The sequence below is a fragment of the Lactuca serriola genome, chromosome 8, assembly GCF_051521515.1.
Source record: "Lactuca serriola cultivar US96UC23 chromosome 8, Lser_US96UC23_V15, whole genome shotgun sequence".
NCBI classification, from domain to species: Eukaryota; Viridiplantae; Streptophyta; class Magnoliopsida; order Asterales; family Asteraceae; genus Lactuca; species Lactuca serriola.
In genome coordinates, this window is record NC_136415.1 from 21,192,956 (window position 1) to 21,205,713 (window position 12,758).

Consider the following 12,758-nt stretch of genomic DNA (forward strand, 5'->3'; position numbering starts at 1 on the left):
ATGAAACCTACATTTTGGGTTTTGATTTTCAAATTTTGAATGTACATGTGTATGTATGTTTTTTTGTCCTCCATTTTTTCAAATTACAGATGTGGGTTGTGAAATTAGTTATGAAGGATGATATGTGGTGGTTTGTGGAGGTGTTGTGGATTGATGGTTGAGAATTGGTGGTTAAAGGTTGTCGAATAAATGTTGGGAAAAAGAGTGGTGGTATCGGGTTGCCTATGATGTTGGTTTGATGGTGATGAATGATAGGTAATGGTGGGTTTATTGTGGAGTTACCAGTCAGTGGTGGTAGCAGTGGGTTGTTGAATCCATTCATGTACTCATCGTCGTGGCCCCTCCATTAAGTACGCATAATTTATCTATATTATGTCGAATTTAAATGTATAAAATGATATAATGAAACCTGCTTATATTATGTAGTAGTGATAAAAAAAAACAGGTCGACATCCATTTTATAACCTTGTAAAACCAATAAATAAATAAATAAATAAATAAAAATTTGAAAACCATTTTAAACCAAAACTTAAAACTTTGATGAACTAGTGTATTTTATATAATGAAACCTGCTTATATTATGTAGTGGTGACTAAAAAAGTAGGTCGACATCCATTTTATACCCTTATAAAACCAAAATAAATAAATAAATAAATAAAAATTTGAAAAGCATTTTATACCAAAACTTAAAACTTTGATGAACTAGTGTATTTTTATATAATGAAACCTGCTTATATTATGTAGTGGTGACCAAAAAAGCAGGCCGACATTCATTTTTATGCCCTTGTAAAACCATAAAAAAAAATAAAAAAAATTTTGAAAACCATTTTAAACCAAAACTTAAAACCTTGATGAACTAGTGTATTTTTATATAATAAAACCTGTTTACATTATGTAGTAGTGACAAAAAAAGCAGGTCGACATCCATTTTATAACCCTGTAAAACCAAAAAAAAAAAAAAATTAAAAACCATTTTAAACCAAAACTTAAAACTTTGATGAATTAGTGTATTTTCACATATATATATATATATATATATATATATATATATATATATATATATATATATATATATATATATATATATATATAGGGGGTTATTTTTGCGGTGCTGTTTTGTTTTTTCTGTGTTGCGGTTATTAACCGCATGGATTTGGTGCAGTTATTTTGCGTGGTTTTTAACCACAGTTTTGAGCTCAAATGAAAAAAAACCATAATGTATAAGACAGTTAACTTAAATCACAAACAATTAATATCTTAAAAACATCAAATCAATAGTAATTAACAATAAATTTTTAAAATTGTCTAATTTCATCATTTTCAAAGTTAAACGTAACAAAGAACTGTACTTTTGTCTTTTAGTATTTTATTCATCTTTCATTCATGAAACTTGTCTTATTTTTAATATTTAATATATTGTTAATTAATAAAAAAAAAGGTTGTATATAATATATGCGGTGCGGTGCGGTTTTTGAAAACTAATAACCGTACCTCACCGCAAATTTGCAGTTTTTGAAAAACATTAAACTTCATCATCGGTTTTTATTGCGGTTGCGGTTTATCAATTGCGGTTTATGCGATTGATTTTAGTTGCGGCACGGTTTTTGATCACCCCTATATATATATATATATATATATATATATATATATATATATATATATATATATATATATATCCATGGGGTATTGTACTATCCGGCCCTAATCCACTAGGCTGGCCTATGGATGTGTTGGGCCAGGCCTGGTAGCTACTCATTTATCACAAATTGACAATCCATAAAAGCAACTTAAGATCATCCAATTTCATGGTATTTCAACTTTGTGACGTTAGTTTTCATCAATAATTATTTTTATTTTTAATAAGTACTTTAATTATTTATAATTTATAATAATTCAAATAATAATAAATAAATTAGATTTTATTATTTATTAAAAAAAGAAATATATGATTGTTATGTATGCAACATTATAAGGTATAAAACTACTAATACTATGTTTTTTTTGACATAAAACTATATATGTTTATTAGCTTTAGAGAAATTATTTTTTCTAATTTTACTCTAACTTCTTGGTTACCATCTTCCTCACCTCAATTACTATCTTAATTGTCCTGAAGCTCTTAAATATCAACAATCCATCCAACATTACATTACAGAAACTAATAAATATATGTAAATCCCGGTGAAGAATAGCAACGGAAACCCAAAAAGTTAAAAGGCAAAAATTAAGTTTGTTCTTATTGATAGTAAAATATTAAAACTGTAAATGAAAATTTAAAGGAGTTAACTGTTCAACACATTTTCAAATTTCTCCGTATCTTACTTTGTATTTGGTATGATTGTCTAATTGAGCTTGTCTCCTCTTATAAGCTTTTTCTTTATTAAGTCTTTGAACTTCTTGCTTAAGATATAGAGAAATCATCGGAAAAGTTATAATATTTTACTTTAATTTACGAAAAAATCCTAAAGAAAAATTTGTTTACGAAAAAGTCTCAATTACCAGTAAGAGTGACGATTTTGACCCATTTTTTCCGGTTTACTGGTTTCATTACTTACCCGGTTTTAATAAAGTCCTATTATTTTACCATAATTTACGAATAAGTTCCAAATTATGGTAAAATAATAAGACTTTAATGAAATCATGGTAAAATAATGAGACTTTAATTAAACCGAGCAGTTATTGAAGCCGATAAACAGGAAAAATGGTCAAATCGTCATTTTTACCGGTAATTAGGATTTTTTCGTAGTAGTTTGAAACTTTTTTGTAACTTAAGGTGAAGTATTAGGGTTTTTCCGGATATTTCCCTAAGATTTAAGTGGTTTTTTGTGCTAATAAAATAGCATGTTCCAAAAATAATACATATACACTTTCTTAATTTTTCTTGTGCAATTAGACCGGACGGAGTGGCTTTGACGAGTCACTCGGAGAGCTCGGTGAACACCGGGCCGAGGACTCGCCATACCGAGCTCGGATCGGTAACTATGTGTGGGAAATTGCCAATGAGAGATTGTATATGGTTTGGGGAAAATAGAGAGAAAGAGGTATATACACCGGACAATGATTGGTTTTTCTTTTGAAGTTGGAGACAATCACAAATACAAAAATGGAATAAACTAAGTCCCTGTCTATCCGTCCAGGAAAACAAGTTTTTCTAAATTTGACATAAAAGGTCCCTAAGGTTTGGTCTAGTAAAAAAAGGTATCCTCACCCTAAATTCTCTATACATAAATAGTTTTTGAAATTACAAAATCAACCCTTGACTTATAAATTCTAATTATTATTCTAGTTAAATGAAATCTTAGTTTAAAAAAAAGTATGTTTAAAATGTTTATTTTTTATATTAATTATTTAAAAAATTAGCATGACAAGTATGACAATCCATGCCATATAAATGACAAAAATTAAAAAAAAATGTAACAAATCATAGAAGGCAACTACGTGGACCATGACAAACTAGACATCACTCCATAGAGCCTTAAAAGCATGAATATATAGAAATAAAGGATAAGAAAAATAGGAAAAAAAAAGTGATTTAAATTTCTTTTAACCAATAGGGAAATCTGTCAAAAAAAAGTTTTTATGTTTAAACTTTAATGACGAAAAAGTCACTTCTAATTTTTTATTTTTATTTATTATTTTTCTTTTTTGCAAATTACCCATTTAACCGGTAAATATTTGCAAAACAACATTTGTAAGAGGTTAGTACTGGTTTTAAGGTTTAATTTCAAAAAAAAAAAATTGTGGATGACTTTTCGTTAATATGGTTAAAGTTTACGAACTTTTCTGAAGATTTTTTTTTTTCATATATAGTAACTTTATTGAAACATAACTTATATTTATTTATTAATAAACTCAAAATAAAGATATTTTTTTTTATTAAAAAACACAATAATGATAATTTATGTGTCATTTTTGGAATTTTTTGTGATCCTCTTTAATAAATATAATTACTACAATCATAAAAGTATCATCCATATCTTATATAACATAAGAGAACTTTGTTGATTTGCCACAAGAAGTGCATGCCAAATGCTGCTTCATTATTGAATTTGTAGGTGTTGGATGTAAAACGTTTACCATAAAACTAGAACTTACCGAAAATCCTTTCACAATCGAACAACACTTCAGAAAGTAAAGGTTTATTAGAAGTTGTTATTCATAAATAGAGCTCCATTATACACATTATGTGGCCTAGAAACGCATTTCCTACGACAAATCAACAAAAAATCGTTTTTATGTTTCATTAATGTCGCATATTTGTCAACCATTTTCATTTTAACCTTTTATCATATTTTGCTCCCTTTTAACCGGCCACCATTACCAATCCCTCATATTTAGACATCACCACCACCATACTCTTTCACCACCAACAAAACCATCTTCACCATAAAATACGAGTAGCCCCCCCCCCCCCCCCCCCCCCCCCCCAAGAGCTATAATAGTTACAAAATATATGTTAAATACATTTAGTAGGACTTTTGTTGATTTGTCGTAAGGAGTGTGTTTCTGGACCATAAATAAATATCAGGGAGCTCTATTTATGAATTGTATTTAGATGATATCTTTATGATCGTAGTAATTATATTTATTAAAGAGAATCACCAAAAATCCCAAAAATAATATATAAATTATAATTATTGTGTTTTTAATCAAAAAAATGAGTTATTTAGTAAAAAAAATATATAAATGCTATCTTTATTTTATGTTTTTTATAAATAAATATAAGATTTCTTCAAATAAATTTATTATATATAAAAAATCTCCAAAAAAATTCTTAAACTTTAACTTTATTAACGAAAAATCATATATAACCTTTAAAACCGATACTAATTAGATACAAAGGTTGTTTTGCAAATATTTATTAGTTTCAATGGTTAACTTGCAAAAATAAAATAATAATAAAAATCAGAAGTAACTTTTTTGTCATTAAAACAAAATATTAAAAAAATACAGATTTTCCAAACCAATACTACAGTTTCATTAGGTTCTATATCTAAGGTTACATAACAACTAATATTCACTAAACCTTTATATAAATATTCTGTCTAATAACATGTAGACAAAAATAAGCATATACCAAATTGATCAATGATCATACCACAATTTCGATCAACTTGGAAAACATAGAAATACTATGTTTTATATAAAGAGCTTATAAAAAGGTAAAATAATTTAAATTAATGAAATTTATTTAATTGTTTATAATATTTTGGATATGTTTATTTAATAGTGTTTGATTATTATTTTAATAAAATAAAATATAATAATTGTATTTATTTTTTTGTTTATAAACTACTAATTAACTAAAACGACGTTAATATGGCATTAACTCAATTTGTAAAGATTTTTCTTTTTAGATTGGACGTTCAGAATTCTAATAACTACTAATTAACCATTAAAAATAAAAATAACAACATCTATTGAGAAATAACTTGTTTGAGCATTCACTACAAGAAAAGTCCTTATTAGTGACCAATTTTTAGTGACGACCTAAAATTTAGTCATTAAAAGCATCTTTTAGTCACTAGAAATTAAGTGGTCACTAAATTTTGGTGATCCTACAAATTTAGTGACGAATTATATGTGGTGGTCACTAACTCAGTCACTAAAATGCAAAATAATTAAACTGCTTTTGTTTCATATCATAACAACTATTTAATGACTAAAAATAATGGTCACTATGTTAATTATATAGTGACTAAGAATAATGGTCAATATGTTAAAACTTTAGTGACAAAAAAAGTTGTCACTATATTGAAGATTTAGTTTTAGTGACCAAAAATAATGGTCACTCGCTACTCTTGTTCAAAACTACATATCGTACTCTTTAAATTTAATGTGGAAAAACAAAGTTGTGGTGACCGTATTTGAGAATTTGAGAAACAAAGATGTGGAATTCGACTTTTCTTTTCCAGTTAATCCACGTAAACAAAAAAAATGCCATGTCATTTAATATTTTCACATGACGAGGTCAACTTTATGTGGTGACCGGCAGATGCCAGTTACCACTGGCGCTATTTGAACAAAAGGTAAAGTATTTATATTTTGACTAAATATGGAGAATTGACTATTTTGACTATAAGGAGCTTGACTAATTTTGACTGACTAATTTTGTAAACACGATTAATTGGTTTAGTAAGGAGGATAAACAAGGACTAATTTTGACTACCGATACTATGCCCTAAATCGACTCAACACATCTCTTTTGCCCTAAATCGATACACCAACAATCTCCGGTTTGACAGCATTGCGCCGACCCATCGTCGTTGGTCCATCACCACCGGTCTATCGCCGCTCCACACCCTCCCATTGACGCACCTCTGTTATCCACTCGAAGTCAAACAAGTACTCCATACTCACATGATCAGATAAGTCAATCGATTGAGTGACTATCAACTTCTTTTTCTAGGTTTAACTGAGTTTTACAATCACATTGAATCAAGTTGAATCATCTTCTCATATATACACTTGTATGCCATGATTTGTGCTATTTGACTAACCTTCCCTTCCCATGAATTTACTTCTATTTCTCATTCTCAACAGCTAGTAATTCCTTCAAGCTAATGAGTCCTTTCTTTTGTAAATTTAATTCTTTATTTTTTGAATTGATATCATCATCTGAAATCACACGATCCAACGGCTCTGATCGCTCTTTCTGATTGATAGCTTCTTTAGGCTCGTTTTTTATAATGGTCTGCTCTTTTTCTTGCTTGGCTAATGATCTGTGCGCATATACAGCCACTCTAGCGAGCTGATAAAATTAAGAAAAATTGACAAGGGTAAATGCGTAATTATACAAGAAGGTTTCATATCTTGACAAATTTATGCAATTAAGTGGTTCTTTATATGAAATATGGAAACATTGTAATTCATATCATTCCATAAAATTCCTAATTATGAAATAATGTTTCAGTTTTATAGAAGACTAAAATATTGTAATAAATCAAACTGTGTTGCTATTTAGTCTATTATAGCATCCTACTTTCACTTCTTTCTATTTCATCACACTATATTTCTATGGATATTAATATTATAGCTTCCATCCACATGCCACCAATTCTATAAAATTGACTTATTTCTGAATTTTTTGCTTCTCAATTCCATTCCATTCATTCCGGATCATCTTCTTTTAACATCGGAATTGAAAATCCTTCGTACATCATATGTTTTCTCTTCTTCTCCTTTCCCTACATACACAACAATCTCCAATAATTTAATTGAAAAAAAAATATTTTAGTATTTTATCCAAACAATTGATTACTTATTCAAGAACTACGAACTAGTGTCATATCTGTAACAACACTTCTTCACTGGCCCTAATACCAAATCACAATTCCAGACTCAATTCAAAATACAATAACTCTTTACTCTTTTCCTTAATCAGTACAACAACGAAACATAAAGAATCTCTCCATTTTCTTTCCACATTCTGAACATACTACATTGTGAACATACAATGATGTGGTGTTTGTAAACTTTCCATGTGTCTTTTGTTAGAATTATAAGTTAGACTTAATTAAAGTATTAGTTAGGAATTATGGAAATTAGTGTGTTTCATTGTGATGGTTCAGAATCGTTGTGATTTTAGAACCGTTGCATTGGTTAAGGTATTAACTGTCAAATGACAGCTACATATGGGCCATATAAATATGTTTGTATGTAATCTAATAACTGTTGTTGCCTGATGTTAATAGAAAGTATCGTTTAGAAAGAATTTATCATCTTTAACCTTCTTCCCTGCATTAATCTTCCTGGAACATTTTCTTTGTTTAAATCCTGTTTGACCCAATATCTTTTCAATGCAGCAACAAAGCCATTCACCTATACACTTCCTTCCTATTTCTCAAACTCTGTTAAAGTTGTCAATGTCATTTCCGCAATCCTTAACTTCACAGATGTAGTAACAACTGAAACTTGAAATCTTGACATGCTCTTATTATGCATAAAGTGACAGTTAAAATTTTCACTACATACTTATACAAAAGCATAGATTTTTGTCAAAAATGTCAATTATACGGTTTCTATAGGTGTGTATTTCTGTTGATTTCTACCTTGGTTTACACATAAACGTTACCTGCAATCCAGTTATATGAAGATAGAAGGGTCTTCCTTGTGAGTGACAATTCATCTACAATAGTTTATTGCATTTTAAATGAAGCAAGACAAAGAGGAGGTATAACTTTTTTGTTCTTATAACTATAATATTTCTATACTTTATGTTTATTTGTTGGTATTCATATATTCACATTTTCACATTTTGTCTGTTAAATTAGTTACTCTGCAGACAGGAAACTCTGTCACATCAGCTTCTATTTCTCAAAGTGGAAATTTCATACTTAAATTTGAGAAACGTACGATTGATTATGTGGAATTTGTTGAAGCGGATTACTTATTAATTGCTAGTGGCAGCAGTCAACAGGTTTTTTGTTACACTTTTTGACATATTTATTATATCAAAATATGATGATTAAATTTTTCTAAGACATGATTGTTTTGTTACAGGGTTATAATCTTACTAATCAACTTGGACATTCTACAATTAAACCGGTTCCAAGTTTATTTACATTCAAGATGATATCTACTTGATAGAGTTATCTGGGGTATTGATTATAGTTTATTGTGATTATATTAAAAGTAATTATCATTGTTTTTTTCTTTAAAGAGGATGAGAATTTGAAACATTTTTTTTTCAGATTACATTCCCGAAAGTGAAGGCAAGTTTAAAGCTTGAATCTTTGAAGAAGAACATTCCACAGCTTACCCAAGTAAGTTTTTCTCATGTATTTTATAAAAAACATATAAATTTATGAATACACAAATAAATAAAGGTACATTGCTATTTCTTGAATTTAGGTTGGGCCAATGTTAGTTACACATTGGGGACTTAGTGGGCCAGTAATTCTTCGCTTATCTGCTTGGGGGGCCCGTATGATCTTTTTGATTTTATTTATAAAGGCAAGAAACAAATTTCTTTATTCTTTATTCTTTATTTATTTATTTTAATTCTATAACTTTACTTACATATCAATTCAGGAACACTTCTTGTTGACTTTTCTCCCGATCTTTCAAACGGAGATATAAAGGCGTTGCTATCTCAACACAAAAAACAATTTCCGGTATTTTTTATTCGTAAATCTTTAAAGTAAATTCAACATTTTTTTTTTAAATTTGGTTTCAAATTTTATGTTGGTATACATTTTGCAGAAACAAAAAGTAGGTGGTTCATATCCTCAAGAATTTGGGATCATGAAACGATTTTGGAAATATTTGTTGAATCATGAGGTTTGTATGATTATTTTAATTCGAAAAATGCAAATTATATTACAAGAAATTCTTATAAATTGTTGTGTGTAGGGTATTGATGAAGATATATTATGGGCTTCCATTTCAAATAACTCATTGATGTCAATTGCTACTCTATTAAAGCAATGCTCTTTTTTAGTGAAAGGAAAGGTACCATTTAAGTCAAAATTGGTCAATTTTGGTTTTTATTTTTTTCAATTCAACAAGTTAATATTTTTTGTCATAGTATTTGTTTTTGTAATCCTATTAAGTATTTGAATTAATTTGGGGCCAATTCAAGGATGAATTTGTTACAGCTGGAGGTGTTCCATTATCTGAGGTGCCTCTTTTTCTTTTCTTGTTAAAAATATTCACATTCCCTTTTACATTCATCTTTTTTATATATTTTAACTTGTCTTTCTTTCTTTTTCTTGTTTGCTTACTTTTGAAACATATACTACATGGTGTCATTGGTAAGTTCATATTTCATTTCCACAATTTAAATTTCAAGAAAGTATAAATTTCTTATTTTTATGTTGTTTTTGGCATGAAAAAGGCTTGGTAAGATCCCCAATTTCAGCAACATTGCCTCAAATAAGTTCAAGAACTTTCTTCCTTTTAGTTAATAATTTTCAGTTTTATTACAGTTTTACTGAGATATAAAAAAATCTTGATTGTGATAGGTTCAAACACATCCTATTATTAGCTCTTTGGTCATTAGTTGGAGCATCACTGAGGTAAAAAAAAAATTTGATCTTGAAGAAATGGAAGAAAAAAATAAATGATTTCATTATTTTGTAACCATATATTATTTTGATTATTAGATACTCTTTCTTTGGGACAAAAGAGGCATTTGGTTCTACTCCATACTGGCTTTTATGGCTCAGGTTTGACCTTCATTCTTTGGTCAACTAGGTTTAAGAATTTATTTCTCATTATTTTTCTATTCTATTTTATGAAAATTGTAACTTGTGGTTATGTGAGTGTAGGTATAGCACCTTTCTTGTGTTATATCCAACTGGCATCTCAAGTGAAATTGCTATGATCTATAATGCATTGCCTTATATGAAGGTAACAATCCTCCATTCCTATTACCATATAATATGACCATTTTACCCTTTTCTTTTCCTTTACTTTTTGTATTAAGTAAAAAAGAGACACATATATAGATAGCTTATTGGATTTTTTTCCCATTAAGTCGTGTATGGGTATCCAGGACCAGAATAAACTCTCTGAATCTGAGTAAATGACATTTTTACCCATCTATTTAGAAATGATGCTTGTTAACAAACAAGTAGTATCTAACTCTTGCTTGAGTAAATAGTCATTTTACCCTTCTCTTTGGTCAATGATCATTTTACCATTCTATTTAAAACAATGCTTGCTAACAAGAAAACAATATCTTACTTTTGTTAGATTAAATGACCGTTTAACCCTTCTATTTAGAAACAATGCTTACTCACAAAAGAAATAATATCCTACTATTGTTTGAGCAAATGATCGTTTTACCCTTCTATTTAAAAACAATGCTTACCAACAAAAGAAACAGTATCCTACTCTCCTTTGAGTACATGACCATTTTACCATTCTATTTAATGAATGAACATTTGACCATTCTATTTGGTAAATGACCATTTTATCATTGTATTTTGCAGGAGTCTGAAAAGTATTCCATGTATAATTTAGGTGGGAAATCATCCGTTCTTATATGAAGATTTATTTGGTTATTGTTGTTGTATTATAAACATTTATAGCATTTGCCTTTTCTTTTGTCTAATTGGATATTATTATATTTCATTTTAAAAATGACATTTAATATTTCAATAATTTCTTAGTTATTGACCCTTTTTTTTTTTGTCTAAAAGGCTAAATCAGTGACAACCTGTTATAGTCACTAATTAGATAAACCAGTGACCACTTTCTATGGTCACTAATCAGATAAATCAGTGACGATTTTTATTGGTCAATAAGTAGATAAAATAGTGACGACTTTCATTGATTAGTGACAACATTTAGTGACGAAGCGGGTCGTCACAGATTTAGTGACGCCTATATTTTAGTCACTGTTTAGTGACCGTATTTATATTTGGTCACTAAATCGGTTTTGTGACGGACCTATAGTGACGAAAAGTGACGACCGACATTTTTGTCACTAAATCATTTAGTGACGAATCATTCTATTGTTAGTGACCATTTCGTTTTGGTCACTAATTGGCATATTTTTTGTAGTGCATTGAAGATATATGATGTTTTAAGAATATATTTAATGTAGTGTTTTAAAACATAAACTATTTTTAATATGGGGTCTTAGCTGAAGCGTGTGGCCTAAATATATACATGGAATTGCAAATAAATTTGCCAACGTTAAAAATAATATCCATTAGGACTTGCAAGGCCGCTGGGAGAGGCTCCAAAAGACTCACGTTTGGAGTCTTCGATATTAGTTTACCAAACAATTTGATGAAAAATGAAAATCGTCTTTTTCTTTTCTTAATAGAGGAGGTAAGAGGAAACGGAGAAGAAGCCTCAAAAAAAAATTGATAATTCATACTTTGTGAACCATTCATATTGTCTTATAGTTATGGAATGTCAATCACAGAACACTAATAATATTTTAAACGTATCATGTTTCATATTTTAAACCTTCTGTATGGAATATCAACCATTAAAATCCCATTATAGAACATCCATGCATAGTAAAGTGGAGTACCTTCATTGGTCTTCCCTTTTCCCCATCTTTTTAAGTTTTTCAAAGAGAGGACGATGAAACAATCCTTCAAATGGGGAAGATGAAATGCCACAACTATACCTAGAGATACCCTCTTCTCATCATTGGCTATGGGTTAATATGTTGCATGTTGTCTGTATAAATAAAAAAGATACAAGTTGTTTATTACTGTGTATAATTTTTTTTAAGTATGTTGAATATCTTGGTAGCAAATATCTAAATGTTGTTAATATTATATTTTATTTGACCAATCTATAATAGAAAATAACATGGTTTCTTGATAAAAACGAAAAAGTCAACAATACGTGTTATGGGTCTGGTTATGTCGAACCAGTAAAAACCAACCGGTTTGCAAAAAAATGTTCAACCAGGTAGATCGAATACCTTAAAACCAATAAATACCAACCTACTTGAGTCTAAAACCGAATTTTCGCAAAATAAATAAATACATAAATAATTACTTTACACGACTAAGTCTATTTTACTTTTAAAAATCTCAACTTTCAACAATAGTTTTTCACAAGCAACAATACGAGAGAAGTTATGGTGCGTTTCAAGTTTTCTTCATCATTTCTTTTTATAACATCAAATAACTACAACTTTTTCCTTTATCTTTATCATCAAGGTGTGATAAGTTTCCATAATCATTAACCAATTCTTTTGCAAATGTAAGTACAAACTTTCCACAATTTCTTTTATTTATTTGTTTTTAATTTTGTTCAATTCTATAAAATAGGTCTTAATTTTT

The 12,758-nt window shown here is 28.8% G+C and overlaps 1 pseudogene across 1 annotated transcript; it reads left to right on the forward strand.

Moving 5' to 3' along the window:
* The first annotated feature begins 8,070 nt into the window (after nucleotides 1-8,070).
* Nucleotides 8,071-11,109, forward strand: LOC145066695 (uncharacterized; annotated as a pseudogene). Its single transcript, XR_013688789.1, has 12 exons — nucleotides 8,071-8,173; nucleotides 8,274-8,419; nucleotides 8,503-8,600; nucleotides 8,694-8,765; nucleotides 8,854-8,955; nucleotides 9,034-9,116; nucleotides 9,205-9,282; nucleotides 9,355-9,453; nucleotides 9,966-10,019; nucleotides 10,107-10,169; nucleotides 10,272-10,353; nucleotides 10,938-11,109. The product of XR_013688789.1 is annotated as an uncharacterized LOC145066695 (transcript).
* The last annotated feature ends 1,649 nt before the right edge of the window (nucleotides 11,110-12,758 follow it).